Genomic DNA, 12,149 nt, shown 5'->3' on the forward strand with positions numbered 1-12,149 from the left:
GCGATCCAGTGCATAATGTGTGCGTGCACCCTGCTGCCACATTGCATGTTTGGGGGCCCGTTTTGTACACGGCGCGGTCAAGCGTCTGGGCCGTGATCTGCATAGTCATCCTATGAAGCATCCTGGTATTAACCTGCAATGCAAGATATTTGATAGGAGAATTTGATGGCAGTACACTTTTAAGAATAACTTGTACAGAGTGAATTCTATTTCACAGTAAGTGGGTTGAATTTAATTTTTTTTCTCCCATTATGCCACATTGGAGGCTGCACACTGTGGTCATGCTTGAGTTCACATTGTCATTTGAATCATCTTTTTTGAATAATTTCAAAGATGTCGTTTCGTTTTTATTGCTGTCGGTTCCTTTTTATTGAATTGCATAGTTTTCAATATTTCTGCCTTTTTAAAAATATGTTCATGCGATTTTTTTTTTGTGACTGTTTCTTGTGGCTTCGTCGCACACGCAAGTCTTGCATCCGCTCAGGCTCCACCTCAGTGCCGGTAATTTTTAATTCTTCCCTGTGGTGAGAGCTCGCTGTGTGCAGTTATTTTAGCACTCCTGGGTAATGAGATGTTCGAACTGCTGGAAATTCTGAGTAGGTGGCGGGACTGAGGACAGGTGGCTGGTAAATAAACTCTAACCCCTCCTCACACGACAGTTTCAGATTCATTACTGTGACTTATGTCATGAGCAAGCTTTACACAGGAATCTAATTGTTCAGCAATAAAAGGCGCCGTGGTAACGCAATTGTTGAGCACACACGGCTGTAACTAAAGGAATAAGGAACAGCTCAGAAACATTCACGGTAATCAAATGGAGGTGAAAGTGAGTAACGAAAGCAATCAACACTTTTATTTAGTGCGAGTTTTATGATCAATTTTAGCTTTTTTTTCCCAGTCAAATGAATCTGATTCTAGGTTACAAAACTTTAAAAAAAAATTATTGGAATTATTCTCGGACTGGCCATCACCACTGTGTGGGTGGGGAAATGTGCGATGCACCGTAATATAAATAAGCATCAGTATCTGGCTGGGGAAGGTCGCACAGGCACAAAGCTGCTGGGATGGACTGTATAGACAGGTTGAGATGTCCAGCCCTCTGACATTCAAAAATCATAGCTAGCCATCATACACATGCTGTTTCCACTGGTAGGGGAGACTAGAACTAGGGGGCACAGCCTCAAAATACGGGGGAGCCAATTTAAAACCGAGTTTAGGAGGAATTTCTTCTCCCAGAGGGTTGTGAATCTGTGGAATTCTCTGCCCAAGAAAGCAGTTGAGGCTAGCTCATTGAATGTATTCAAATCACAGATAGATAGATTTTTAACCAATAAGAGAATTAAGGGTTACGGGGAGAGGGCGGGTAAGTGGAGCTGAGTCCACGGCCGGATCAGCCATGATCTTGTTGAATGGCGGAGCAGGCTCGAGGGGCTAGATGGCCTACTCCTGTTCCTAATTCTTATGTTCTTATGTTCTTACATGGCTACAGAAAACAAATACCCATGTGAAAAATGCACGTTGGTCAAATCTACTACTCCAGTCAGCAATGAATATACCATTCCCCTTGCCCCACTCTAAAGGAATCATCCCTCAGCCAGCCCAGCTTGCCATCATTAAAGTGTATATATTGGAAGGTGAGTTAGTTTACGGCCTCCGAAACATAACGCCCCAAATTTCCTGATAACTGACGACGAAACAATGGCGTAATGTCAATTTTCTATGTGAAGGAGTGAGAAATTCAGGCTTCAGTGACTGAGGCCCATTTTTGCGCTATGTCCAAGATTCCTTGGTCTTTTGCACTGATTCAGCGAACACTCTGCTGCTCATTAACATAGCTCTGACCACCCACCCCCTTTGCAAACGACCAGGCCAAAACGAGATTCCTGCAATGACATCAGTTCTGAACTGGCTGTAAATTTACACCTAAAATGTTAGGCGCAGCAAAACCCAAAGGCCAGAATTTTCTGGGGGAGGGTTAGCGGGCGGGATCGGGGGCGGGTCGGGTGGGAAATTAGATTTTTTTTTTGACAGCGGGTCGGGAATCTGCTGTCAGCCCGCTGTAACACGCCTTTCCCAATGGCGCGTCTGAGATCTCGGATCGGATATGACCCGCAGAGGCGGGCGACCCAATTAAAGCAATAATTGGCTTGTTGACGGTCCCTTAGTTATGGTTCCCTGGGAGGACAGATGCACCAACATCCTTGTCCAGGCCAACATCCCCAGCATTGAAGCACTGACCACACTCGATCAGCTCCGCTGGGCAGGCCACATAGTTCGCATGCCAGACACGAGACTCACAAAGCAGGCGCTCTACTCGGAACTCCTTCACGGCAAACGAGCCAAAGGTGGGCAGCGGAAGCGATAAAAGGAGACCCTCAAAGCCTCCCTGATAAAGTGCGGCATCCCCACTGACACCTGGGAGTCCCTGGCCAAAGACTGCCCTAAGTGGAGGAAGTGCATCCAGAAGGGCGCTGAGCACCTCGAGTCTTGTTGCTGAGAGCGTGCAGAAATCAAGCACAGGCAGCGGAAAGAGCATGCGGCAATCCTGCCCCACCCACCCTTTCCCTCAATGACTATCTGTCCCACCTGTGACAGGGACTGTGGTTCTTGTATTGGACTGTTTAGCCACCTAAGAACTCATTTTAAGAGTGGAAGCAAGTCTTCCTCGATTCCGAGGGACTGCCTATGATGATGATGATGATGATGATAATGAAGCTGATGAATTATGGTTTTACCCTTACATTTTAGCTTTATCTGCATGCCCACGAGGTCCACACTGCTCATGGACCACGTCTGTTAACCTGAGGCAGGAGTTGAATGGCCATTGAATCAGCTGTTAGTTGACAGCTTGAAATGTACTATAAAAGCTCCCACCTCACAGCTGTTCACTTTCCAAGCACAGAAGCTGTTCCTTACTCCATTCGGAACACAGATTGAGCTTTATGCAGGTTGTGAGGGCTGGATTTTCCGGTCCTTTGCATTCCGATTTTCACACCGGAATGGCATGAAAGGTGGCGGTGAGGTCTCCAGCGATCCTCCGGTTGGGCTTTGGGGCGGTGCTGAGCAGCACCGCCGAGAAGAGCTGCGCCCAGCGTGCAACGCCTCTGGTTGTGACATCGGCGTGAGTTTGAAGTCGTGCCCGACCCATCCACCGTAAAATAACCGCCTGGGAAATCAGAGCGGTTCAACCATGCCGGCAGCGGAGACGAAGGTAAAGTACAACAAAAGTAAGTGCGAGTGTTTTGTGTTATGGTGATGTGGGCAATGTTTTCGGGATGTTTTTGTGGTTTATTTTAGGGTTCGCCCCCCCCCCCCCCCCACCTCACCGCCCCAGGCCCCTCTCTCGGAGCACTCCTGGGCCAGCTCTTTAGCTCGGGAGTTTCCCATCCTTGCACCACGCCTCCCTTAGCGCTGCACCTCCTGACGCAGTACCCAGATGCCCAAACTTACTACTAAAGCGTAAACTATTCCCGGTCAATGACTTTCCCGCCCCATCGCCATTATCACCCTGTAAACAGAAAAGCCGAAAATCCAGCCCTAAGTGTTTTGGAGCAAACTCTCCATCCAATGTCACCTCATGGAGCAACCTCTCTCACCACTGATGGATTGCTTTTGTCATCTCAACTTCACCTGCCATCTATTCCATCAGCTTGGGTACCGGTTACGCTGTTTCACCTTGGTCCTCAGCATCTGACCACATCATTCCCAACACCAGCAGCACCAGGCACACCAGCAGCACCAAGAACAACACCAACCTTCTCTTCAATCACTTGATGCTGCTCAGGACACAGGGCATCAGCACTTGAGCACATTGTTACCCGGGAGGCCAGGGATGGCCTCATCATGGCCAGATTTACTTCATTTGAAGCTGTGCACCCTGGCTGCCACATGATGCACCAGGTTGGCACCATCCCACACCAACACCATAAAGCATCCTTACAATGCCCAAGCCATTCCTTTCACACTCCTCACCATTGCGGGGGGTACCGTTATGTCTCATCATTCACTGCAACTCACTAAGCCACTTCCAAAGGTGCACAAAGTGTTGCAATTAAAGGTTTCAATGTTTGACACTACATTAACACAAACTTTACATGAGCATTGCATAAAACACCCTAGTGGCTACCCTTGTGTGTTGTTAGTTGGCATGATTGGACTAGGATGAGGGTGAGTGTGAGGGGTGGTTAGTGAGATGGGGATGTGATAAAGCAGATAGAGAGAGAGGGATGGGTGGAGATGAAAGTAAGTTGGTATGAGTAAGGATGTTCAGGAGTAGGGTAGGGAAGGCAGAGTGATGGAGATGTGATGAGAGGCACAGCAGGATGAGGTTGAGTGTGGCTTTGTACTAACGTTTCCTAATCTAATGAGATTTTTGAAAGGTTTGCGCCACTGCACCCAGGTCCTCCTGACGACATCCCTACTTGTGATCTCCTCTGCAACGTGCAACTCGGCTATGTTGGTCTTCTAGGGCGGTCTCTCCTGCATGCTCTGACTCTCTCCATATGGAGGGAGTGATGGGAGAGCCTGGTTGCAGCCCTGCACCTCTGTGCAGTGCTTGTCAGTGTTTGCAGCAACTCAATGAATGACACCACCAGACTCGCTCCATCGCATTGGGCCAGGAAATGCAATGGGTGGGCTTAACAGGCCCCATTAAGGTAAGTTTGTTTAGGCAGTGGGATGGAGCCAGCAGCGAGGTCACGACCTGTCACCGACACCAGCCACACTGGACCCCCCGAGGTGAGCAAAATCTCAGCTATCGTCATACTTCTGCTGTTTTAAGGCGATTGTTTTTTTTCCACACTGAGACCTAAACTGGATTTTCTGTATCTTTGAATACATTTTCACAGCCTCAGAATGAATTACATAAAAAATTGAAAAGGTTGCAGTTACTAGCACCCGAGCATTTGATGATGAAATTTTGCCCCAACCTCTTAGGTTCATTTTAAATTCCAAATGTTATACGGGCCTGAAATACAATTGCTATCTAAACAAAATTGCTCAAATAATAACCTAAGCTATGGAAAAGGATGTGAATAATCAAACAATTAATCACTAAATCAAATGTTAGGAATTTGGAACTAGCTCATTTATTCTAAAACTGCAACCCGAAGTAACTTGGACAAAAAGCAGGTTTCTAACTAATCCACTAACTTTAAGCTGGAGTCACTAACCAAGGCTCGGTCTGAAGGGAGCCTATTTTCTCTCGGCCCTTCAAGGATGGAAAGTGAAGGGCAGAAGGTCAACAGATTACACTGACCACAGGGAATAAAAATTTTTCCCTCAACCTTGGTGTAGGTTAACCAGCTTGAGGGAAATGTGATCCCTACACTCTGACCTAACGTTAGGCTGAGCTGTCTGCTGAAGTCCGTTTCTGACCACAGTGAGTAATGTGCTGTTGCCTCTGCCTATGTTGTGTTCATTCGCAATGCCAAATAGTGACGAATGACCTGAAGATTCTGCTACAACATTGTTGTGTTTTGCAATTACTGAGAAATGAATACAGGAAGTACACCATGGAGGGGGGGAGGGGAATTGGGCAGCGCCCCGTTTGGGGGCGTTAACAGCCACAAGGCGGGAGTTTGCCAGACGCGGAAGTCCCGCCCACTTGTGATATTGGGGTTGGAGCGCAAAAATCATGTCCGTTGTGCCCCGTAGGGGGACGAAATCCGCACTGTGACTCCGGGAGGAGCTCCTCGGCCACAGGGAGAAGACGGTTGAGGAGGACTTTAGCGACAACTTTCCCAGTGGCTGATAACAGGGAGATTCCCCTGTAGTTGCCGAAGTCGGACTTGTCCCCTTTTTTAAAGATAGTCACGATCACTGCATCTCTGTGATTACCCGGCATGCTATCCTCCCTCCAGATGAGAGAGATGAGGTCATGTATTCATGCCAACAGTGCCTCTCCGCCATACTTTAGTGCCTCAGCAGGGATTCCATCCGCTCCCATAGCCTTGTTATTCTTAAGCTGTCTTATGGCTTTTTCTATCTCGTGCAGTGTTGGGGTTTTATTGAGGTGGTGGCGGGTAGCATGCTGCGGGATAGAGTCAAGAACACGTCCACGTCCACGAGAACCAATCCACGTCCAGACCGAGGTCAAGCAGGGCTGCGTCATCGCCTCAACCCTCTTCTCAATTTTCCTCGCTGCCATGCTCCACCTCACAGTCAACAAGCTCCCCACTGGAATGGAACTAAACTACAGAACCAGTGGGAACCTGTTCAACCTTCGCCGTCTCCAGACCCGGTCCAAGACCACCCCAACCTCTGTCATCGAGCTACAGTACGCGGGCGACATCTGTGTCTGTGCACATACAGAGGCTAAACTCCAGGACATAGTCGACATATTTACTGAGGCGTACGAAAGCATGGGCCTTACGCTAAACATCCGTAAGACAAAGGTCCTCCACCAGACTGTCCTCGCCGCACAGCACTGCCCCCATTTCCCATACCTCGGAAGCCTCTTATCAACAAGAGCAGACATTGATGACGAGATTCAACACTGCCTCCAGTGCGTCAGTGCAGCCTTCGGCCACCTGAGGAAAAGAGTGTTCAAAGACCAGGCCCTCAGATCTGCCACCAAGCTCATGGTCTACAGGGCTGTAGTAATATCCGCCTTCCTATATGGCTCAGAGACATGGACCATTTCCAGTAGACACCTCAAGTCGCTGGAGAAATACCACCAATGATGTCTCCACAAGATCCTACAAATCCCCTGGGAGGACAGATGCACCAACATTAGCGTCCTCGACCAGGCCAACATACCCATCATTGAAGCATTGACCATACTTGATCAGCTCCGCTGGGCAGGCCATATTGTCCGCGCATGTCAGACATGAGACGCCCAAAGCAAGCGCTCTACTCGGAACTCCTTCATGGCAAATGAGCCAAAGATGGGCAAAGGAAACATTAGAAAGACACCCTCAAAGCCTCCCTGATAAAGTGCAACATCCCCACCGACACCTGAAAGTCCTTGGCCAAAGACCACTCTAAGTGGAGGAAGTGCATCCGGGAGGGTGCTGACCACCTCAAGTTTCATCGGCGAGAGCATGCAGAAATCAAGCGCAGGCAGCGGAAAGAGCGTGTGGCAAATCTGTCCCACCCTCCCTTACCCTCAACGACTAGCTGTCCGACCTGTGACAGGGACTGTGGCTCTCATATTGGACTGTTCAGCCACCTAAGGACTCATTTTAAGAGTGGAAGCAAGTCTTCCTCGATTCTGAGGGACTGCCTATGATGATGATGATGATGATGACCCTTTCAGGCAGTAAGTTCCAGACCTCCACTACCCTCTGCATGAAGAAATTTCCCCTCATATCTCCTCTAAACCTCCCCCCAGTTATTTTAAATCTATGGCCCCTGGTTGTTGACCCCTCTGTCAAGGGAAACATTTCCTTCCAATCCACTCTATCTAGGACCCTCATCATTTTATACACCTCAATCAGGTCTCCCCTTAGCTTCCTCTGTTCCAAAGAAAAAAGACACAGCATCTCCAATCTTTCCTCATAGCCAAAATTCTCCAGTCCAGGCAACATTCTTATAAATCTCCTCTGCACCCTTTCCAGTGCAATCACATTTTTCCTGTAATGTGGTGACCAGAACTGCACACAGTACTCCAGCTGCGGCCTAACCAGTGTTCTATACAGTTCAAGCATAACCTTAAAACAATGAGTAAGTATTTTGAGTAAAACATGTGACTTATCTAACGCAATAAATTGAAGATTGCTCAGAATAAAATGAGCATCACTTGGGTGTTGCAAATTGTTCACGAGAGATTGGAACACGAGCTCTCACAAGTAATATTATCTTAATTTAATTTTTAATTGAATTTTTTTTTACATGTCATCTGAGAGTTTAAGTGACACCAAATATGACAGAAATGTAAAAAATAAATATAGCAAACAGGAAGCAAGAATATGAAATTAAATTTACAGCTCAAGATAAGTTGCCTTGCTGTGCCTGAAAGCAAGATAGGGAAATGTACAGGTCAAACAGTGAGAGCCCTGAGCTGCAATATTCCATTTACACTGTGGGGTTTGTGCTGGAATATTTTAGTATTTACGATGATCTGACACCATTGTGGCAGTGTAAACCTTGCCAAATTATACTCTCCAGTCAGGCGCCTGCATAAAAATGGATTTTCCCGTGGTAGGTTTCATGCTGGGAGGAAAGCAGAGGTACTACTGTTTAAATTACTGACAAGCTTTAATCTATCTCTGTCTGGCATCTCCTGGTTTTATATTGTCATGCTGTTTAAAGGATCAGAACATGTCTAATAAATAGTCATGGAATTCAGTGTTTTACCAACTCTTATAACAAGCATGAATCCTACCCTTTTTTTTGCCTCGTCTCTTCCATTTTGAATTTATGACCTTTGGATTTGTGAAGCTCCACTTGGGATCGTAGTGATCCGCCATTTAGATCTTTTCCCTTTGTGTGGTGGGATTAGAGGAAATGGGTTGTGTGCTGGAAAGGCACTGTTGGTTCTGCAGTAGGTATCAAACTGAACTGACGTTAGCTCCACACTGAAATCAGCAGACAAAGCAGCCATTGCACAGCAATTTTAATATTTCTGATCTGTGTTAGGCTGCATTTAGAAACATAGAAACATTGAAAATAGGTGCAGGAGTAGGCCATTCGGCCCTTCGAGCCTGCACCACCATTCAATATGATCATGGCTGATCATTCACCTCAGTACCCCTTTCCTGCTTTCTCTCCATACCACTTGATCCCCTTAGCCGTAAGGACCATATCTAACTCCCTCTTGAATATATCCAATGAACTGGCATCAACGACTCTCTGCGGCAGGGAATTCCACAGGTTAACAACTCTCTGAATGAAGAAGTTTCTCCTCATCTCAGTCCTAAATGGCCTATCCCTTATCCTAAGACTGTGTCCCCTGGTTCTGGACTTCCCCAACATCGGGAACATTCCTCCCGCATCTAACCTGTCCCGTCCCGTCAGAATCTTATTCGTTTCTATGAGATCCCCTCTTATCCTTCTAAACTCCAGTGTATAAAAGACCAGTTGATCCAGTCTCCCCTCATATGTCAGTCCAGCCATCCCTGGAATCAGTCTGGTGAACCTTCGCTGCACTCCCTCAATAGCAAGAACGTCCTTCCTCAGATTAGGAGATCAAAACTGAATTCACAGTATTCCAGGTGAGGCCTCACCAAGGCCCTGTACAATTGCAGTAAGATCCCCCTGCTCCTATACTCAAATCCCCTAGCTATGAAGGCCAACATGCCATTTGCCTTCTTCACCGCCTGCTGTACCTGCATGCCAACTTTCAATGACTGATGAACCATGACACCCAGGTCTCATTGCACCTCCTCTTTTCCTAATCTGCCACCATTCAGATAATATTCTGCCTTCGTGTTTTTGCCACCAAAGTGGATAACCTCACATTTATCCACATTATACTGCATCTGCCATGCGTTTGCCCACTCACCTAACCTGTCCAAATCATCCTGCAGCCTCTTAGCATCCTCTTCACAGCTCACACCGCCACCCAGTTTAGTGTCATCTGCAAACTTGGAGATATTACACTCAATTCCTTCATCCAAATCATTAATGTATATTGTAAAGAGCCGGAGTCCCAGTACTGAGCCCTGCGGCACTCCACTAGTCACTGCCTGCCATTCTGAAAAGGACCCGTTTATCCCGACTCTCTGCTTCCTGTCTGCCAACCAATTCTCTATCCACGCCAGTACATTACCCCCAATACCATGTGCTTTGATTTTGCACACCAATCTCTTATGTGGGACCTTGTCAAAGGCCTTTTGAAAGTCCAAATACACCACATCCATTGGTTCTCCCTTATCCACTCTACTAGTTACATCCTCAAAAAATTCCAGAAGATTTGTCAAGCATGATTTCCCTTTCACAAATCTACGCTGACTTGGACCGATCCTGTCACTGCTTTCTAAATGCGTTGCTATTTCATCCTTAATAATTGATTCCAACATTTTCCCCACTACTGATGTCAGACTAACCGGTCTATAATTACCGTTTTCTCTCTCCCTCCTTTTTTAAAAAGTGGTGTTGCATTAGCTACCCTCCAGTCCATAGGAACTGATCCAGAGTCGACAGACTATTGGAAAATGATCACCAATGCATCCACTCTTTCTAGGACTACCTCCTTAAGTACTCTGGGATGCAGACAATCAGGCCCCGGGGATTTATCAGCCTTCAATCCCATCAATTTCCCCAACACAATTTCCTGCCTAATAAGGATATCCTTCAGTTCTTCCTTCTCACTAGATCCTCGGTCCCCTAGTACATCTGGAAGGTCATTTGTGTCTTCCTTCGTGAAGACAGAACCAAAGTATTTGTTCAGTTGGTCTGCCATTTCTTTGTTCCCCATTATTAATTCACCTGATTTTTTTTTTAGTTTAGTCTGTGTCGTACGCAAAGGAATATAATGTGGCCTGTTTCCATGTTGCAACCTCTCTTTATATTAAAAGATTAAATAATCATTTAAAGGAATAATATATTGAGTGAATTTTCCAAAAGTGTAAAGCCAAATTGTAAAGATAGTAAGTATGAATGTGCTTTCTAGATAAAGCTAACTTAAACCAAAATTAGTCTAATTGTTAAATTACATTTTTACTATATAATCATATTTCCAGCTAGAACAGCTAAGGAGTGCATTTGGAATTGTTAAAATTTGCTTTGATTGGCTTGTATTGATTGCAAAGACACATAGACAGCACTTTACTGTTGTACCAATATTAGAATATATATAGTTGCAAACTTTTTGTTTCAAGAAATATGTTGAACTGTATCAGCCTGGCTCAGTTAGTAGTATTTGTGCCTCTTTGTAAGAAATGGATTTGAGTGCATAAGCTGGGATGACACTCTAGTGCAATGCATTGTTGAAAGTCCTTTTGAAGTACTGTTTGACTGTTGAGGTGTATGTTAAAAGGTCGAATGGGAAGATATAATAAGGTTAATATTCTGGAGATCAAATATGCGACAGGGCTGGCTTTATTGGGAATGGTAGCATAGTGGTTATATTACTGGACTAGTAATTCAGAGGCCTGGTTAATCATCCAAAGACATGAGTTCAAATCCCACCACGGCAACTGGGGAATTTAGATTCAATTAATTAAATAAAGTTGGTGTTAATAATGGTGACCATGAAACTACCAGATTGTCGTAAAAACCCATCAGGTTTTCTAATGTACTTTAGGGGAAGGAAATTTGCCGTCTTTACCCGGTTTGGTGTATATGCGATTCCAGACCCACAACAATGTGGTTGACTCTTGCGTGCGCTATGAAATGACCTAGCGAGTCACTCAGTTGTACCAAACCGCTACAAAGAGCAGCGGTTCAAGAAGGCAGCTCACCACCACCTTCTCGAGGGCAATTAGGGATGGGCAATAAATGCTGGCCTTGCCAGCGACACCCACACCCAATGAATAACTAAAAAAAAATCTAAATCTCTCTGAAAAAGATTATACAAGAGAACCATTTCTATCCTGTTTCTCTGATATTTACTTAAATTCAGTTAGGGAAGATTTGTGTATGTTCATGTATTATGTATTTGTCTGTTTCCAGACTGTAATGCCATGATCTGCAGTGGAGGAGCCTGATTGAGAACGTAAAGTGTAAACAGGACATGTCAACTTCAATCCATACGAGCATATTGTAACCAGACTAGTTTAGACACTGGAGTAAGATGTTTATCTCAAAGCATGTTTCAGTACTGATAGCACGTAAAGCAATTCACGGTGTCAGGATACTAGAAGGGCACTTTCTCCCTTTCTCCGCTGGTGCATAAAACCATGATTAAACATTTATCTTGAATGAAGCTCTTAAACCTGGTGGTGGGTTTCCAGTGTGTCACACAACTGGCTGATCAAAAAGAAAACAGAGAATAGCCCAAGAGTTAAATAGAGAATGAGGTGAACTAGTTGTAGAATGTTACCACAAGGTAGGATCCGACAGAGGAAGAATACACTCAGCAAAAATAAAACCTTAGAAGTGAGGGATACAATTCTTACGGTTAACAATGCCGTGGTGGCTCTCTCTGATCAGCTCATACTTGTGCAAGTGCTCATTCATTCGATCCTTGATTATACACTCTAGTAGCTTCCCCACCACTGAAATTAAACTGACAGACCTGTAGTTACCTGGGGGCCAAAATTCAG

The sequence above is a fragment of the Pristiophorus japonicus genome, chromosome 8 (assembly GCF_044704955.1).
Source record: "Pristiophorus japonicus isolate sPriJap1 chromosome 8, sPriJap1.hap1, whole genome shotgun sequence".
In the NCBI taxonomy this organism is placed as follows: Eukaryota; Metazoa; Chordata; class Chondrichthyes; family Pristiophoridae; genus Pristiophorus; species Pristiophorus japonicus.